Source organism: Saimiri boliviensis, chromosome 5, assembly GCF_048565385.1.
Source record: "Saimiri boliviensis isolate mSaiBol1 chromosome 5, mSaiBol1.pri, whole genome shotgun sequence".
NCBI lineage: Eukaryota > Metazoa > Chordata > Mammalia > Primates > Cebidae > Saimiri > Saimiri boliviensis.
The window spans coordinates 131,437,557-131,456,539 of record NC_133453.1 but is presented as its reverse complement, the minus strand read 5'-3'; the positions used below and the strand labels follow the sequence as shown (position 1 = coordinate 131,456,539).

The 18,983-nt window shown below is 39.4% G+C and overlaps 1 protein-coding gene and 1 long non-coding RNA gene across 3 annotated transcripts in view; one reads left to right on the top strand and one right to left on the bottom strand.

The window, feature by feature from the left end:
• LOC141584651 (uncharacterized) overlaps positions 1-6,235 on the top strand; it is a 33,093-nt gene extending 26,858 nt beyond the window's left edge. The window contains exon 3 of the long non-coding RNA XR_012517829.1: positions 5,830-6,235. This is a non-coding gene — a long non-coding RNA (uncharacterized LOC141584651). The remainder of the gene's footprint in view (positions 1-5,829) is intronic.
• AGBL1 (AGBL carboxypeptidase 1) overlaps positions 1-18,983 on the bottom strand; it is a 945,533-nt gene that overhangs the window by 121,571 nt on the left and 804,979 nt on the right. The window lies entirely within an intron of this gene.

The window sequence follows — 18,983 nt, the reverse complement described above, 5'->3', positions numbered from 1 at the left end:
GTTTGTGTAGAACTCTGCATTTGAGCCAACTTGAGAGTAAGTGCCTCCTTAAATTCTGTACCATAGACACACTTCATGTATTCTCACTCTACTCTCAGCCTTGCTTGATACAGTGTTTTTTATTTTATTATTTTTCTAAAGGGAGTGTGGTGTTATCGCATTGTAATTTTTACTTACATTTCACTGATGATTAGTGATGTTGAGCACATTTTTACATATTGATTAACAATTTCAATGTCCTCTTTTCTGAGTTGCCTCTTCGAATTTTTTGTCTAATTTTAATTAGATTAGCTGTGTTTCCTCTTATTTGACATTCTTTTTACATATTTTTCGTGAATCCTTTGTTGGATTTTTGTATTGCAAATACATTTCATTCTGACTTTCCCTTCCGTCCTCCAGTTGTTTCCAACAGTAAATAAAATTTCTTAATAGAGTACACACGTACACACACACACACACACACACGTACACACACACACACACACGTACACACACACACACGTACACACACACACACACACGTACACACACACACACACGTACACACACACACACACACACGTACACACACACACGTACACACACACACACGTACACACACACACACACGTACACACACACGTACACACACACGTACACACACACACACGTACACACACACACACGTACACACACACACACACGTACACACACACACACACGTACACACACACACGTACACACACACACGTACACACACACGTACACACACACACACACGTACACACACACACACACGTACACACACACACACACGTACACACACACACACACACACGTACACACACACGTACACACACACACACGTACACACGTACACACACACGTACACACACACACGTACACACACACACACACACGTACACACACACACACACACACACACACCCCACATTCTTTTTGGTTACTGCTTTTCTGTCCTACTTAAGAAATCTTCTTATTTTCTTCTTGTAAGTATAAAATCCATGATTATGTCTCTTTTACTATTCCTGATAATAGCATTTTTTAACTCTTGATTGAATTATATAAATTTAATTAGTCTTTCCCAAGTGTAAATTTGATTTTATGTTATTTATTTTATACTTTTTATTTCATCAGTCCATTTTATTTTTTATCATTTTCTTGTTTTAATTTTATTTGGGTTTAACTGATTATTTTTTCCTTAGCTTCTTGAGACGGTTACATAAGTTATTATTTTTAAAGCATTTATTTATTAAATTATATTTATTCAAAATATCTTTAGGTAATATCTCCTCTGAACAGACTTAACAGATATATTTTGATAGGGCATATTTTTATTGTCATTTAGTTCAAAATATTTTCTAATTTCCAGGTTGATTTTTTTGACCCCTGTCTTACGTACAAGTATATCTCAGTTTCCAGAGAGCTGAGAATTTACTTTTTGTTATTGATTTATAGCTTGATTCCACTGTGATCAGAGAATATACTCTATATACAATCATTCCTTAGAAATTTGTTGAGCTCACTTAAAGGGCCAGTATATGATTATTATTGATAAATGTCCTATGTCTGAAGAAAAAATACGCATTTTCCTATCATTGGGTGTGGTGGGGTTCTATATGTGTTCATATAAAAGGCTCATAAATCACTGTAATTGCAAATTTGTGTATTTCTCATTTTAATTCTTTTGTTACTTTACATATTTCAAAACTTTTCTTTGTCTTTTCTTCCAGGTTCTAGAATGGATAAGGATCAAAACATTATTATACACATAAAACATTAGCAGTGTTATATGATCTTTATGAATTAACCTTTTGGTTATTATGTAACTCCTTTCTTTTTCTTTACAGTATTTTTTTGTCTCAATCTACTTTATTATTAATGTATTAAAGTCCACTTTCTTTTGATTATTTAACAGCATGAAATATCTGTTATCCTCTCTCTTCTGAGGAGTTTTGATATTTTGTCTAGTTTATTTATGTGTTAACAGTGGCCTTCTGCCTGAATTAGCTCCAAAAGTTTGAAAATTCCTTGAAGGGTGGAGCAGTTACTGAACATGGGCATACCGCTCCACAATTTCTTCTTTCTGGGATCTTAGTTCCTTGATTCTAGAAAAGCTCTTGCCCATTTCTGATGTCTTCAGACAGATTTTATTTAAATTTCATCTTGAATCTGTAAGTTTTTCCTAATAGGAACATTAGTCTGCTGGTATCTGTTCTATCAAAAAGAGAAACAAAAATCTTAATGCGTCATTTTTTTATTTTTTCATTTTAGAAAATTATCTACCATTATTCTCTACATTATTTCCTTTATTTTTTCTTGTAAATTATCTCCCGTTGGGACTTTTACATGACTTTTTTGGTAGTTTTTGTCCTCTCCATTTCTTTATTACCGGAGACATTTTATGTAGGCTGTGCAAAAACACGCAGTTCCTGTCACTACTATTCAGTTCTACTATTGTGGCACAGGAGTAGTCATAGATGTTACATAAATGAGTATCTGTGGCTGTATTCCAGGATACTTTATTTACAAAAAGTAGTATCCAGGGGCCATAGGCCTTGGTTTACCAATACCTGGGCTATGCTATGCTGGTGTATGAAACACTCCGGAAATCTCACTGACCCAAGATATCAAGTATTTATTTTATTTATCTCATGTTCATGCCACATATTAATGTTAAATGTATCAAAGGGGCTCTGCTCTTTGAAGTTTCTTAGGGATCCTAGCTAAGGGATCTTGTTGGCATTCAAACAGAAAAGAATGTTCTGGCAATTCAATATTTACTTTCGAAGAGATACTCATCACACGCATTCATCACTCACTGGCTAGGATTATACTGGGCCATGCATAATCCTTTGAGTGTATAAAGTGACCGGGAAGTGTTATCTTACGGCAGTCAAAAAACAAATTAAATGAGTGGCCCTGGTGTCCACTTATGTGGGTTTTAACCTTTCTTTTATAGTTTTCATTTATTTTTTCCTTTGATATTAATATTCATATATTTATCTTCTAATTTACCAATTCTTGTTTCAGATGTGTCTACGTTATTTTAAATGTCCATTTAAAGTTTAATTCTAATGACTACATTTTATTTTTTAAAATGCTGTGTGTTCTTTTTTAAATCTGTCATTTATACATATTGTTCTGTATGTGCTTGGGTGTTTTCTAGGTGCTCACTGGTGTAATTTTTCTCTTTATAGTCTGCAGCCTATTGCCTGTGTGTCTATTTGGTGGTGTTTGGTCTAAATCCACCTCCATCCCTCCGAGTACGGGAACCTCAGTACCATTGTGCGTATTTACTCATGAGGCTCCTGGTTCTTTTTTTTTTTTTGCTCCTGTTGCACTGGAAAATGCTAAACCACTATATCCACCATGTTGCCGAAGTGAAAGGCCCTCTTTTATATTTTGAGGTAGATGATGACATTAACATCATGTTAACGGGGGAAAATTATCTAGATGATGTAGAGAAAAACTTCAACTGAAGCAGATAATTACATGTTTCTTCTAATGTCCATTATCATCAGTATAGCAGTTTCAATGCTGTATTTTAATGCAAAATCTAAAGGAAAAAGAATGTCAGATAATGTGTATAAATTATTTTATATGTTCACCACAACAACTTCACAAATTTGGTATTTTTTAAATGAATAATAAAATAAGAAATGTAAGGCTAACTTGCCCTAAGATATTCAGCTGTGAAGCTGGATTTGAATCCTGGATCTCACTCAATGTCTACACCTCTTTGACTGTTTCATGCACATTTTCTTCCTTCAGTGTTGCAAAGCAATCATATAACTTATAATTTGATAATTAAGTTACAACAAAGTTAGACATTTTCAAAATAAATTAACTTAAAAAATTCCCTAGAATTAGCTCAGCACTCTTCTCTATTTTCGCCCTGATGGCATGGTCAGGCAATCATTACAAAGTTCCACAATTTATCTTCAAATGATTGAGTCATACAACAACATAAAATATGAAATATATGACATAAAATCTACCTAAAGCAATTTATGAAATACCCAAAGGAATACTAAATTTTAAAAACTAACAATATAAATTTAGTTCAGGTCAATAAGACAAGATTGTCAGGTTTCCGGACTAGAGATTATGCTCATGTGAGTAACTGTCACTCAATTCTGCTATCATTCAAAGCAATTATTAAAATATGAAATTAAATGGCTGATCAAATCTGAGAATATACTTAGTCAACAGGAGCTGGGCAGCTTTCATTACTCATTATTCATTAGAATAAGCAAAGAATTCCCACCACCCTTCTCAAATTTAGCATTTCATTTTCAGAGAAGCAGCAGAGACCATCTTCGTGTTTCTAGCTGATTAAGTCAGTAGTCCCTGGATAGGTCTGAGTGCTTGCAGGGAGTATTGCCACCTCCTCAAAAGGTGCCTTGAAGAACTGAAAGCCCAAGTGAAAAGATGCCACACAGATTTCCGAGCAATGGGCAGAGGGATGAATCAATTCTCAGCTCCCATCTCACCTCCCCGTAGTATTTCTTAGCATCCCCCACAGGACACTTCAACAGGAATAATCATAATACTAACAAATGAATGAAACTCATGTGTTTTCATTCATTTATGGACTCATGTGTTCATTTATGAAAAGGAGAAATTAAGTCGATTATATAAACTATATAAACAAGCACTGGAATAAATTCCACTATGACAAAAGAATCCTAAATGTTATATCCTTAAAATTCAGTGAAGTATTCAAACAGCAGAATGGAGTTTGAATTTTTATTACTTTTAGTGTTGTTTTTATTTTCTGGCCATTAGGCAAGGTCCAGTCTGCTGTGCACATCATCTGTGCACACGACTCTACAACAACTTTTCCAGAGGCTTCTTCCAACCAAACAGTAGTCCCTTAACATGGTCCATAATAAAATATTGCATTATAATTAGTGACATGGGATGAACCTAGGATGCTATCTTTGAAAGGAATTTGAACTTAGAGTTGGGAGATGTGAGTTATCATTCTCAACCCATCTTAAAATATCTGTTTGACTTTGGGCAATTAGGTTAATCTTTCAGAAATTCTAATTCTGAAAATGTAAAATGAGAATTATAATACCTGTCTTCTGTTGAGAAGATCAAATCAGATAATGTACATGAAAGCACTTTAATGTGAAAGTGCTATACATTTGGGAAGAATTATTCTTCTTTGACTCTGAGCTGTCCTTCAGCTGACTCTACTTGTAAAAGCCTTGATGAGGTCCAAACGTATCTTTTTAAAGTGTAGATTCCCCAGACTGCTGACTAATAATAATGAATCAAACTAGAAAACATACACACACACACACACACACACACACCATTCTACTATTCAATGAGTTAAAAACAATTTTAATAAGTTGTAGCCGTTTTTTACTTTTTTTTTTTTTTTTTTTTTTTTTTTGAGATGGGGTCTCACTCTGTCACCCAAGCTGAAGTGCAGTGGTACAGTCTCAGCTCACTGCAATCTCTGCCTTCCAGGCTCAAGTGATCCTCCCACCTCAGCCTCCCAAGTAGCTGGGACCACAGGTGCATGCCACCATGCCCAGCTAATTTTTTTTGTATTTTGTGTAGAGACCCGTTTCACTACTTTCCCAGGCTGCTTTCGAACCCCCTTGCTCAAGCCATCCTCCTGCCCCGTTCCCCCACAATGCTGAGATTACAGGTGTGAGCCACTTCATGCAGCCAGGTTTTCACTATCTTTTCCACCACCCACTGAATGGAAATAAATCTGTAAACTTTTTTATCTTTACATATCACGAACTCTTTCCATGATATTAAATATTTTCTTTATAACTTTTTTTTTTTTTTTTTTTTTTTTAGTGATGGAGTCTTGCTCTGTTGCCCAGGCTGGGGAGCAGTGGTGCAACCACAGTTCACTGCAACCTCAAACTCCTGGATTAAGCGATCTTCCTGTCTCAGACCCCGAGTAGCTAGGACTGCAGTGTGCACCACCACACCCAGATATGACACTGTTTTATCAACTGCTTACTATGTCATCATTTTACATGATAATTATAATTCCTATTTGTTACTATTTGTTTATTTACTGTGACATTGTAAACAATGATGTGACTAATTTTATAATACCTATATACACGATGACCATGCATTCCAGTGTGCTCAGGAAAGACCCAGTTTATAGCTATTGTCCTACTGTAAGTATTTAGAGAAAATCCTTTTCCCTGCAAAAGTGTCCTAGTTCAGTTACTATCTGCAGGGAAACACTATATTAGTCTTTTTTTTTTTTTTTTTTTTTGAGACTGAGTTTCACTCTTGTTACCCAGGCTGGAGTGCAATGGCGCGACCTCGGCTCACCGCAACCTCCACCTCCTGGTTTCAGGCAATTCTCCTGCCTCAGCCTCCTGAGTAGCTGGGATTACAGGCACGTGCCACCATGCCCAGCTAATTTTTTGTATTTTTAGTAGAGACGGGGTTTAACCATGTTGACCAGGATGGTCTTGATCTCTTGACCTCGTGATCCACCCGCCTCGGCCTCCCAAAGTGCTGGGATTACAGGCATGAGCCACCACGCCCGGCCTATATTAGTCTTTGAGGAGAGAGGCAAGTTCTTAGGACTAGGATTCTCTAGAGGGACAGGACTAATGGGATAGATGTATATATAAAAGGGAGTTTATTAAGGGGTATTGACCCACATGATCATAAGGTGCAGTCCCACAATAGGCTGTCTAAAAGCTGAAGAACAAGGAAGCCAGTCCAAGTCCCAAAACCTCAAAAGTCGGGAAGCCAACAGTGCAGCCTTCAGTTTGTGGCCGAAGGCCTGAGAAATCACGGGTGTAAGTCCAAGACTCCAAAAGCTGAAGTACTTGAAGTCTGATTGATGTTTGAGGGCAGGAAGCATCCAGCATGGGAGAAAGGATATTCTCTAAAAACTTAGATCTACAGAGTGGGGAACTAAGATATTCCTTTTCTCCTTAACTGCCTCGCCGTAAACAAGCACACAATCTTTTGTGTACAAAACACACGTACACGAAAGATTGAGTACACAGTCGTGTAAACAGAATAGGAAAACTGTAGTGAACGCTCCCATTTTAAACAGGGAACGTGATGGCGACAGCAGCAGTCACATCACCGGTCACAGCAATTGTACCAGGAGCACGGTGAAGCGTTCATTCCCTAAGGTGAAGGGAGATTCTAGAGGAAGGCATGATTCGACTCCTGGAAGGGCTCATCTGACGTTTCCTCTATATTCCCTGGCTCTACTGCCTAGAAACTTCTTCCGAGGGTTTTAGAATTGTTTCAGTAAAAGATGTTTTTAAATTCTGAGCTCGTGGCTTCCTGGGTTATTCATTGTCTCAAACAGTTAATCAGATTCTGATGCATACACTGTCCCTCAGTTCCAGGTGCCAGTAGCCACACCTAGACATCTGAAGAGACACAGGTTTTAAAGCCACTATATTGGTTTTCATTTTTTCCTTCACACCTCCCTCTCTCAACTTAATTAGAACATCTTGAGACTCAATCGGATCTTTGCCTGAAATCACTTCATCTTAACAGAGCATTTGTCATTCGAAGCCTTTTCTAATCCCTTCTCTTACAGTTTAGGCTTTAGAAACAGCTTTTCCAACCCTGCAAGGCCCAAATTTTCTGGTCTCTCTATTTCATTCCAGTTCATTTCCACTTATAAGGAGGCTAATGAATTACTGAGTTTGTGTCTTTCTTGTAATACCTTCTCAATCCACCAGTAGTTGCTAATACCTCACCTAGTAACAACTGCTTTTTAAATTTTGTATTCTTTTCTTCTGGCATTGCAGGCACATTGCACCTGTTCTCACTGTAAAAAATGAATCACCATCTTCTTAGCCTCACTGTTTGCTGCTCAACTCCTTACTCAATGCCACATAAATTAGGTTTTTGTAATGTCCTTACTCCACTTTTGAACCAAGATTCCTAATAGTCAGGATAGTTAACGATTGTCATTACAGTACAAAACTCTAAAATCTCAGGTACTTAAAATAATTTAAGGATTATTTCTCAGTTAACCTAAGTCTGCCTCCCCCAGTCCAATGGCTCAAATGTTAATCTCCTTTGGCAACACCCTCACAGACACACCCAGGAACAATACTTCACACCTTCAATCCAGTCAAGTTGACACTCAGTATTAACCATCACACAGGCTACGCAGGGATCTAAACAAGAAAATGTGTAACAATTTCAGAAGTGGCAAGAAGAAAGAACAGGATGGAAAAAAGATGTGACGGATGTGACAGTGAACGTGGGTCACCCCCAAGGCCTTTGTAGCCAGACAACACTGGAGATCCTCTTTTGCATGAAACTGATTTATGCTGCAAGGACCTGAAGGAAGACAGATGTTTTTTGTGTTGTTTTGTTTTAGCTCAGTTCTCCAGTGAAAACAAAACCCAGGCGGTGAAGAAATTTAGTCTTCTCCTTTGGGTCAGTTTACTTCCACTGGGGCCAGAATCTGCCTTTACATGCCCTGAACTCGATGGTTAGAGTAGCCTCAAAAGGCTTTCTTGACATTTCAACTCTGATATCCAACCATCCTTAGAACTATGGCTGCTGCCTCACAACCTCATACCTTGCTTTCTCCAACCCCCTAGAGAGTGAGACTGGCTTGGGATAGTCTCAATTTTGTTATGTGTCCTGGACTAGATGCTTGGAATGGCTGAGTGTCCCTCCAAGCAGATGGAACAGCCCCATGCCCTTCTGCTGTATTCGTTAGAAATACATTCAGCTGCCTGAATCAGAAAATCTGATGATAGGGCCTTTAAGGAATAACGCTTTGTTTTTCTCTGAAACAAGAGCAGGGAGGTAGGCAACTATGATTAGTTTAGCGGCACTGCCATATTAGGTCCGAGGTCTCTCATTTTGGTGGTCTTCCTCTCCTAGTCACATGGAGGTTGCTGCCACTCACGCCATCCTATCTGTACAAGATGGGAAGACTATGGAATGGGAGAGGGTTCTTGGAGGACATTCTATTTTCCATAATCAGGAAAGTAAATATTTTCAGAGATCATCTGTTCACTCCCCCTTCCCAGCAGACTTCCATGGGTGGCAAGTCATCCCACAGAAGCAAGGGAAGCTGGAAAATTAGGAACCAAGTTTATCAGAAGTGTTTCTGCACAATCATGACTCGGAATGGAATGGGTGCTGCTGCACCCCCAAAACGTAGTGTGTCTCAAAACAAGAAACAATAAGAGACTAAACACTTGATGGGTAACCATCTGTATTGGTCATTTCTTGTATTTAACTTAATCCATCAGACCTTACTCTGCTTTCCTTAGCTGTGTGGTCTCACCTCTTACAATTTTACTTTGAAGTCCCTGCAGGCTTTATGTTTGTGGCCAGGCTCTAGGAGGATTCGGCCCACTGAGGCCGTGCAACAGGATAGTACATAGCATGTGATATTTTACAGGTCAAAAGAAACTTTTTATAAACTTTTATTTTTTCAGAGGTACAGTGAGTGTTTGTCACATAGGTAAACTCATGTCATGGGTGTTCATTTCACAGATGATTTCATCACCCAGGTATTAAGCCCAGGACCCAATAGTTATTTTTTCTGCTCCTCTCCTTCCTTCGACCCTGCTCCTCTCTGCTCCACTGTTCCTCTCCCTCCTTCTACCCTCCATCCTCAAGTAAACCTCAGTGTCTACTGCTTCCTTCTTTGTGTTCGTAAGTTCTCATCATTTAGCTCCCACTTATAACTAGGAACATGTGGTCTTTGGTTTTCTGTTCCTACTTCAGTTTGCTGAGGTTAATGGCCTCCAGCTCTATCTGTGTTCCTGTAGAAAACATTACTTCTTTTTCATAGCTGCATAGTATTCCACGGTGTATATGTATCACATTTATCCAGTCTACCATCGATGAGCATTTAAGTTGATTCCATGTCTTTGCTATTGTGGCTAGTGCTGCAGTGAACATTTGCCATAAAGATTGCATCTTTATGGTAAAATGATATATATTCCTGTGGGTATATGCCCAGTAATGGGATTGATTGCTGGGTCAAATGGTAGTTCCACTTTTAGCGATTTGGGGAATCACTATACTGCTTTCCACAATGATTGAACTAATTTACACTCCCACTAACAGTAAATAAGTGTTCCCTTTTCTCCACAACCTTGCCAGTATCTGTTACTTTTAGACTTTTTCGTAATAGCCATTCTTTTTTTTTTTTTTTTTTTTTTTTTTTTGAGACGGAGTTTCGCCCTTGTTACCCAGGCTGGAGTGCAATGGCGCGATCTCGGCTCACCGCAACCTCCGCCTCCTGGGGTCAGGCAATTCTCCTGCCTCAGCCTCCTGAGTAGCTGGGATTACAGGCACGTGCCACCATGCCCAGCTAATTTTTTTGCACTTTTAGTAGAGACGGGGTTTCACCATGTTGACCAGGATGGTCTCGATCTCTCAACCTTGTGATCCACCCGCCTCGGCCTCCCCGTAATAGCCATTCTTACAGGTGTGAGACGATATCTCACTGTGCTTTCTCTAATGATCAGTGATATTGAGCTTGCTGGCTGCATGTATGTCTTCTTTTTAAAGGTATATGTTCATGTCCTTTGTCCACTTTTTAATGGGGTTGTATGTTTTTCTTTTGCAAATTTATTTAAGCTCCTTACAGATGCTGGCTATTAGACCTTTGCCAGATACATAGTTCACAAATATTTTCTCCCATTTTGCAGGTAGTCTGTTTACTGTGTTGATACTTTCTTTTTCTGCGCAGAAGCTCTTAAGTTTAATTAGATCCCGCTTGCCAATTTTTGCTTTTCTGCAATTGCTTTTAGTGTCTGTTATGAAATCTTTGTCTGTTCTTACGTCTAGCATGTTATTGCCTAGGTTGTCTTCCAGGGTTTTTTATGGTTTGGGGTTTTACAGTTAAGCCTTTAACTCATCTTGAGTTAATTTTTGTGTAAGGTGTAAGGAAGAGGTCCGGCTTCAATCTTCCGCATATGACTTGCCAGTTACACCAGCACCATTTAGTGAATAGGGAGGCTTTTCCGTATTACTTGTATTTGTCAGAAAAGAAACATTTCAATAGTCCTGATAACATTTCCCTATCCTATCCACAAAGCATAGCACCTGGGGTGATGTTGAGTCTGATTTTCTTGGACGTGTTAATATACACCAGATAATGGCCAGTTTTCCACAAGAATATAGATGACTATCACTTCCTGACACAATGCCTGTCACAGTGAGTAATTTACGTTTGTTTTTACTCTTGTTTGATCTGTTGTTTGCTCTCTCTTTCTCTGTCACACGCGCGCGCACACACACACATACACACACACACACACACACACACATACACACACACACTGCTACCACTCACACCATCATATCTGTGTCCAAACTGTTTGCAGTTTGGCAATGCATTTTTTGTCCTTTCAAAAGCACTCATTGACAAAGCTGGGCTCCCTCGAATGTGACTAAGATGCTGGGCACTTAGTGGCACCACAGAACCCTGAGGCGTGGGCACCACGGCTGCACCCGCCAAGCCTCCCACCTGCGAGACCTGTCCTCAGCCACTCTGTGGCCCAGTGGCCGCCCCTCCCTCGCCTGCTGGAGCAGGGCTCTTCAGCTGGAAAGGGCAGGGCAAGTGGCTTCTCTATTCAAGTCTTTTCCTGAGCTCCCAGAGCTGCAGTTGGGAATCTTTTGTTTATGTTTGTAAACTAAGTGAATTTGACATGGAAGTCACCAAAGGGGATTACATTTGGAACATTGAAATGCCATTTTACAGTCACATTTCTAATCATAGCTGCCCTTTAAAACCCACATAAAATTGTTGCCTTGAGGACCCCTGTCTTCCAGCCTCAGTGCGGCTCTCTTTGCAATCCCACAGCATGATAAGAACAAGATTTCATTTTTAGTCAGGCTTGACACTGGCTGAAACTAACATGGGCTCTTTCTATTTCCACAGACCCTCTCCTCATGGGGCCACCAGTAAAGCATGGGAAACAGAAATAAGTCCCAGTTAGAGACTGTGTTGGCCTGTTGAGAGTGATATGGCTCCCAATGTTTTTGGAGAGGGAGAGAGCGTAAAAGGAGGTTGTATGCCCCAGTTTGCCCCTGGAGGAGCTACTCCCACTATGGTTGGATGGGGAAACGTCACTCATTAGCTGACTTGCCTCCTAGCCTAGAATTTGCTCTTACCTGCTCTGCCTTCTCTTGAGCCATCCCTTTCTCTGAGCAAATCCAGTGCCTTATAGCGCACCCGACGTATGCAAGTGTACAATTAATTTTAATGTCACACGTACAACCATACCTCCCTGCAGTGCCTCACACTGCCCGCATTTTCCTCTTTGCCAAATAAATGGTAAAACACTGAACAACCCTCTAACTGATCTCTGGGGTTGACAAGGGGGCTCACTGGGAACAAGGACAGGACGGAGAAGTCTGAAAAGTGAAAAGGGAGAGGAATCAGGGAGAAAACCAGCTGAGTTCATTTTCATTCCCATAATGAAAAGAAATCTGGTTCAGCCTAGAGGATTATAAAATAGGGCAAGACCACTGTGACCCCAGCTGCAGTGTAAATTTATTTCTATCCTCTTTACATTTTAACTTGAATTCTCCATTTGTCCCATTTATTATGGCACAAGCTTGGGAAATGTGGTGTGACATCAAAAAGAGAATGAGCCAGAATATCTGGAGTATGTCTGATCATCCTACCCACAGTTCCACCAAACACAGCATTTAAAAAATATTTATGAATATATGTAGAGTTTATTTTGGCTGTCCATGGAAAAAGGGAAGTTATTATTTTCCTTCCCGTGTATCTGGTACCTAGAAAGTAACAACAATAATAAATAACTATAGTATTTAAAGGCAACATTTATTGTGTGCTTACTTTGAGCCAGACACTGTTTTAAGTACTGTATTAACCAGCTCCAGGGGCTATAATATTAATCGTGACATTCCATTGACCCCTTCACTTATAAATATAACAGTAGGCAGTTAATAAATATTTATTTTAGCCAAGTCCAAGAACTTTGGGAGATAGTTTTGTTTTGCTGTTTACTTTTTACCTATATAGAGTCTGAAATGGAGAAATAAGATAATAGCAAGGAGGATGCCTGAAAGCACAGAACACATTGGCTTGTTTATTCTGCCTCTCTTTGGTTCAGATGCAGCGATATAGATGAAGAGTCACACATTCTGGTCTATTGTTCTAAATGGATGATCCCAAAGACTTATTTATTCCTGGCCAATAGGGAGTTGTTAGACCTTTTTTTTTTAACAGCTTTCTGGACACTTAAAGAGATAAAATAAGGAATAAATCATTTGATGCCCCTAATTTGCCACTGGAAACATTTGGTTAACAGCACTCACAGGCTGCAGAAGAAGTCTCCTTGGAGAGGTGAATTCACTTACTCCTCTCCCCAGCTCACTTCAGCTTTTCGCTGTTCATCATAATTCTGACCTCCGAACATAAATTTGAAGAGATAATGGATAAAAAAACACTCTATTAAAAATATAGTGCAGCAAGCCAGTGCTCTCTGATGATTTTATTATTTAGTTTCTGTAGCTGAGATTCATCATAAAATCCAGCAACGAAGAACATTAGAGATGATCTTGCCCAACTTGTTCAATTTTTAGATGGAAGAATTAAAGATGGAGAAACTTAAATAAGGCCACAGAGCTTGTACTGGGCAGTGTTAGAACCTCAACCAAGATCTCCTGACATTCAAACTAGAGTTTTTTTCCCAAGTGGCATTTCCTCCAGCAAGGGAGCCTATGTCATGGGTATTGCATAAGACACTGGGGAATAAAGAAAGATGAGTGTAAGAGAGGACTTAGCAGTCAGAATGGAGTGATTCCTTGAAGGAACTGGCTACACAGAAGGTAGGTAGAGTGAAATAAAACGTAATCATTGAGGAGGCGATGTAATCACCTGGCAGGTTCTTCCTGCCTGCTGCACAGACAGATCCAATTCACCGAGACTATGGTACTGCAGTCAGGAAATGAGTTTAACCGATGCAAGGCCAGACACACAGGATAACTTGAGTTGATCTCAAAAGATCAATCTTCGGTTCTACAATAGAGATGAGATCTATGGGGGCAATTGGGGAAGTCACAAATTTGTGACCTCTGGCCACACAACTCTGGAGCTGTAATGAGTTACAGAAATTATGCCTACATTTTATCAGAATTCAGGCCCTTCCCATATTCCTTATTGTGTGGCCTTTCAGTTTCACCCCTCAAACAAGGAGGGGATCAGTTATAGGGAGGGACTCTTATCATCCTTGCTTCAAAATTAAACTATAAACTAAATTCCTCCCATGGTTATCTTGGCCTATGCCCAGGAATGAGCAAGGGCAGCCAGCCCATAAGACTGGAAGCAGGATGGAGTCAACCATGTTAGATTTCTCTCACTTTCATAATCTTTGTAAAGGTGATTTCACAGAAACTGTTAAAGTCGTGCTTAGAGACCAGATCGAAGCCTAGTTATAGACTAATTTGTGACAAGTCTCAAACACCAGAATTAAAGGCAGTCTGTCCTGTTGATAATTCTATTACTATTTATTCAATTGCATATTCACAAATTATGCCTCAATATTTAGAAGGCTGCCATAACCTTGGCCTTAAAAAAATCACCATGGAGACGACAGCTGACTAACAATTCTGTTTTCACCCAGAAGGCTCTCATAGACCGTCAAGACCAGAACGTTTTTTCAAGCACTTAAAAACACTGGCTAAAAATCTTCTCATCAGAAAGAAAATAAGTCCAGATTCATGTAACTAGATTTCATGGGATAAAGCTTCCTTAAAAGGTTAATTTCCACTTTCAGCAAAACATTCATAATGGGTCATTATATGGTAAGCAGTGGAACACGAGAATGGGGAGTGAGCCATAGTTGATGTCATAGCACAGCGATTTTGAAAAAAAATACAAGACTCGGGAGCAACCCTGGAGGAGGCATCCTGCCCTTGTCCCAAAGGGTTGACTAAATGTGACTTGATTGATTGTCCTTCCCTGAAGACTGGTGATTTAATTTATTCTCAGCAATTCTCTTTCCAAACAATTCTCTGGCCTCCACGCCCATCCAAAGCTATTATACGAAGCAAGAAGGGAAGGAAAGAGTTTCCATGCACCCTTTCACATAGGTCCTATACACTATCAAATCAGCTTATTCACACAGGAACCCATTTTAGAACCTGAAAGATCTAAACTATTGGCATAAATCAAGTGACTTGAGTAATACCTGAACACCCCTTCACCACTTTTAAATGTGTCGACAGAGCCTAAAGTTAATGGTTAGGCCTATCCTTGAAATCACATCATGTTTAGAAATTACTTCATCGTTTATATGCACTTAGGGAATTTTACATTCTACATTAACAACAGTTGGTGTAACAGGGCTCTTCAAGGGGAGGGTGTTGGAAGGAGTCTTGTGTTAGGTCTTGGGAAATCTGGGTTTGAGTCCTGCCTTTCCTAGCTTAGTGACCTCAGCAACTAATTATTTTTTAGCCTCACTTTATCCTTTGAGTAAACTGTACAAGCTAGATAAGATAAATTTAAAATTCCTTCCAGCTTTATAATTCTATGATTCTACAATTACATTTATTTTGTCCTTCAGAATACCAAACAGAACCACAAGTAGGCATTTAATAAACATTGCTAGATAGCATCACACTTGATTTTTACTGCTTGCATGTCTTCCCCTAAACCACTCAAGAATTTTAAAGTATTCAAATAAAGATTCTGCAAATTGTACTTTTCATTTTGCTTATATATTTAGGCAACCGTGATGCCTTCAGGGTTATGGTTATAAATGATGGTATTGGTTTGTTTTAAGAAGCAAATAACTCTAGGAAAATGTATCCCAATAGAATTCAGAGTGTTTCTACCCAAAGTTCCCCCTCCACATTGCGCCCCACATACACTTTAAAATTTCAGAAGCGTATCAAATGAAAAAGACTTGTTAGCATGGAATTGATCAATACTACAGCAGCAGCAGCAGCAGCAGCCAAAACACCACTATTCATTTTGTTGCTATAATTTTTCAGTGAAACAATGTAATACTTTTTATGCAGATTCTTATCGTTACCAAATTGAACTGGGGACCACTCACCCAGCATGGCAAGGCCAAACATTCCTTCCCAGGATTTGTAGCAGGAGACAGGAGGGTGTTTATTATTTGTAAGGCACCAAGCAAGGAGAATTGCGTACCTCATGCTGAAGACCTGACCTCTCTGATAGCTTACAAACAAGCGTTTTAAAGGCAGGGGTAAGTTTCAGGGAAGCGGAAGCTACAGGCAAAATAGTACATCAACACATGGAAGTTACACATTGGTTTGGCTTATAAAGGCGAAATATCTTGAAGCAAAGACTAACAAGTCATAAGTAGATTCAAAGATTTTCTGATTTGTAATTGGTTCAGGAAAGGAAGCATTATCTAAAGACTTGGGGTCAACAGAAAAGAATGCTAGCTTTGGCTATGAGCATGACTCCTTCCAGGCTTCCAAGGAAGAGATTTGTAATAAAGGAAGGCAGGAAGACAGAGTTCAGTCCTCAGCTCTTTCTTATCTGAGGTCTACATGCCAGCAGATCTGTTTGGTGGGGTCTGGGTTTCTGAAAAACAACTAAAGGACTTATGTCAAGATGTTATCTTGAGTTTCTACAGAAAATCAAACGTCTTGCAACTCCAGCTTTCTTGACTATTGTTTTAATCTACTATTACCTTTTTGCTTACCAAGTTGCTCATTTACTTCTATGTGCCTGAAATTCACCTTGAAGAAACTCAAGATTTTCCATTACAGGTATTGATCGACTTACGACCCGTGCAACTTATGACCATTCGACTTTACGACCACAATCACTAGCCACGACTGCTCCGCTTCTGGCAGCGCGAACATTGCCCAGCTGGGCGTACGACAGTGCGGACCAGCTTCTGGCAGCACTACCATCTCCGCGTGCACCATTTCAACTGTACATAGAGCCTACTCAACTTACGACCAAATCGTGTTACGACCATTCCGCGGTCCGGACCGTGGTCATATGTCGAGCACTGACTGTACATCCATGCTTCAGGGACTGGCAGCCCCCTAAGAGGGATCCCTAATCTGTCTCACTATGAAAATAATTGTTGAATTATTCTGGGTATTTTCTATCATTTTTTTCACAGATCCCTAAATCTTATAATGAACAGCTAGCACATAGCAGATAAATATTATTTTCTTTCACTCATATGCTGAAAATAATTATTTATTTTTTAAGGGAGCCATCTACAACAAAAGAAAGTATTTATTAAACAGCGGTCAAATTGAAATGATGACCTCTAAGAATCTCAGAGGTCTCCCTTGCTTTTTGGTAATAATAGAATAAACAGATCTCCCAAGCAGTGCCCCCAACAGAATGGTCCTCCTCTTATTACAGGCAACTGCTATCCCTCCCCTGTCCCCGCCTGCCTCAGGATGACCCCTTATATTTATATAGTAGTGATAAATATATTGTCACATGCATCACTTCATCCTGCTCATAGCTGCCCTAAGTGGAAGGTAGGATAGGATTTTTATTTTCACTCTGGAGGGTTTTTCAGAGTTGGTGACTTGCCCGAAGTCACCCTATTAGCAGTTAACTGGAACAAGAATGTAGGTCTCCTAACTCCCATTCCAGTGATATTTGCTTCATTTTGTGGCATGGGGAGGAGTGAGCCATTGACAATAATTTTCATCATTTACTTGTGTCCTTTTAAGTAATACCTGGGGGAAGACAAATAGCATGATTCATGGTATACTTCCTTGGGCAAGCACAGATTGTTTGAATGCATGATAGCCAATTTACACACACCTATCTGCTTACCAAAATATTAGCCAGCCAAAGGGCGTTTATAAATGAGAATTGGAATAAAATTGAGGAAAGGCAGGTAGGCGATCTCCATGGAGAGGCATCTTCTAGTTGACCCAGTTAAGAAATCATGCCCTGGTCATTTGTGATTATGATATACAGGGCTTCAGTTGGAAACAAGCGATGAATGTCAATGATCATAAAGAAATCTATTACTGGAAGTTTTTCAGTTACAGTCAAAGCCAAAACACGCTGGCTCTCTGGAAAGCCTGGATTCCTCTGAAGATCACCAGGCTGATTGACAGTGCCGTGTAGTCCTGATATTTTGAAAACTGGATGTTGAATTGTGTATCTTAAAGGAAACCCGGGCCACTACTCTTTCATAATTTTGTGACTTTTTAGACTGAGAATCTCTTCATTCCAGAGTGTTAGCATTACTTGGTTGCCATTCCCTAAGACGCTTCTATCTGGCCGTGTAGGCAAAGGCAGTAAATATTCACAGGTAGATTCAGGCCTCTAAACTGATATTGGAGGGGAATGTGATCAGTTGCTGGGATTGTGAGGCTTAGCTATCCCATTTTGTGTATTGTCCAGAGGTTCAGGAAAGGGTATTAAAAAACTGTTTCCTTGATAATCATGTTGATAGTCTTTTTGACCAGAGCCACAAAGGGCAGAGACCTTGAAAAGGTATCTCAACCTACAATCTTTCCCCATTTAAAAAAGCTAGACCAAGTTTCACTACTACTATTAACATCAGATGCTTTCTTATTCAGAGAATGTTTTCAAGACCTGACGGCAGGAGACTGAACAGTGGTAAATGAAACTGAAATAGTAAAGAACGTAAATGAATGGTGGACTGAGGAGGAGGACAGAGCAGACGCTGGGAGAAACGGCAAACAAATTATAAGTTGACACAGCTTAAATGAACATCCAGCAACTTCACACGTAAAATGAACAGGTAATATATGAGAGACAACTTTATTACTTTCATTCATTCAAATGAAATGCTTTATTGCCAGAAACACTGCGGTTAGAAGAGATTGGGATAAAAGAGGCAGAGGGGTATATTCACAAGGGTCAAAAGGATGTAATTCACACACACGCACAAAACATGCACAGTACTTGGAGAAAAAAATAGATGTGAATTGTAGAGCATGTTTATTGTTAAGACTCATATGTTCTTCCACGTTTGTAAAAGTTCTGAGTCACAGGATAC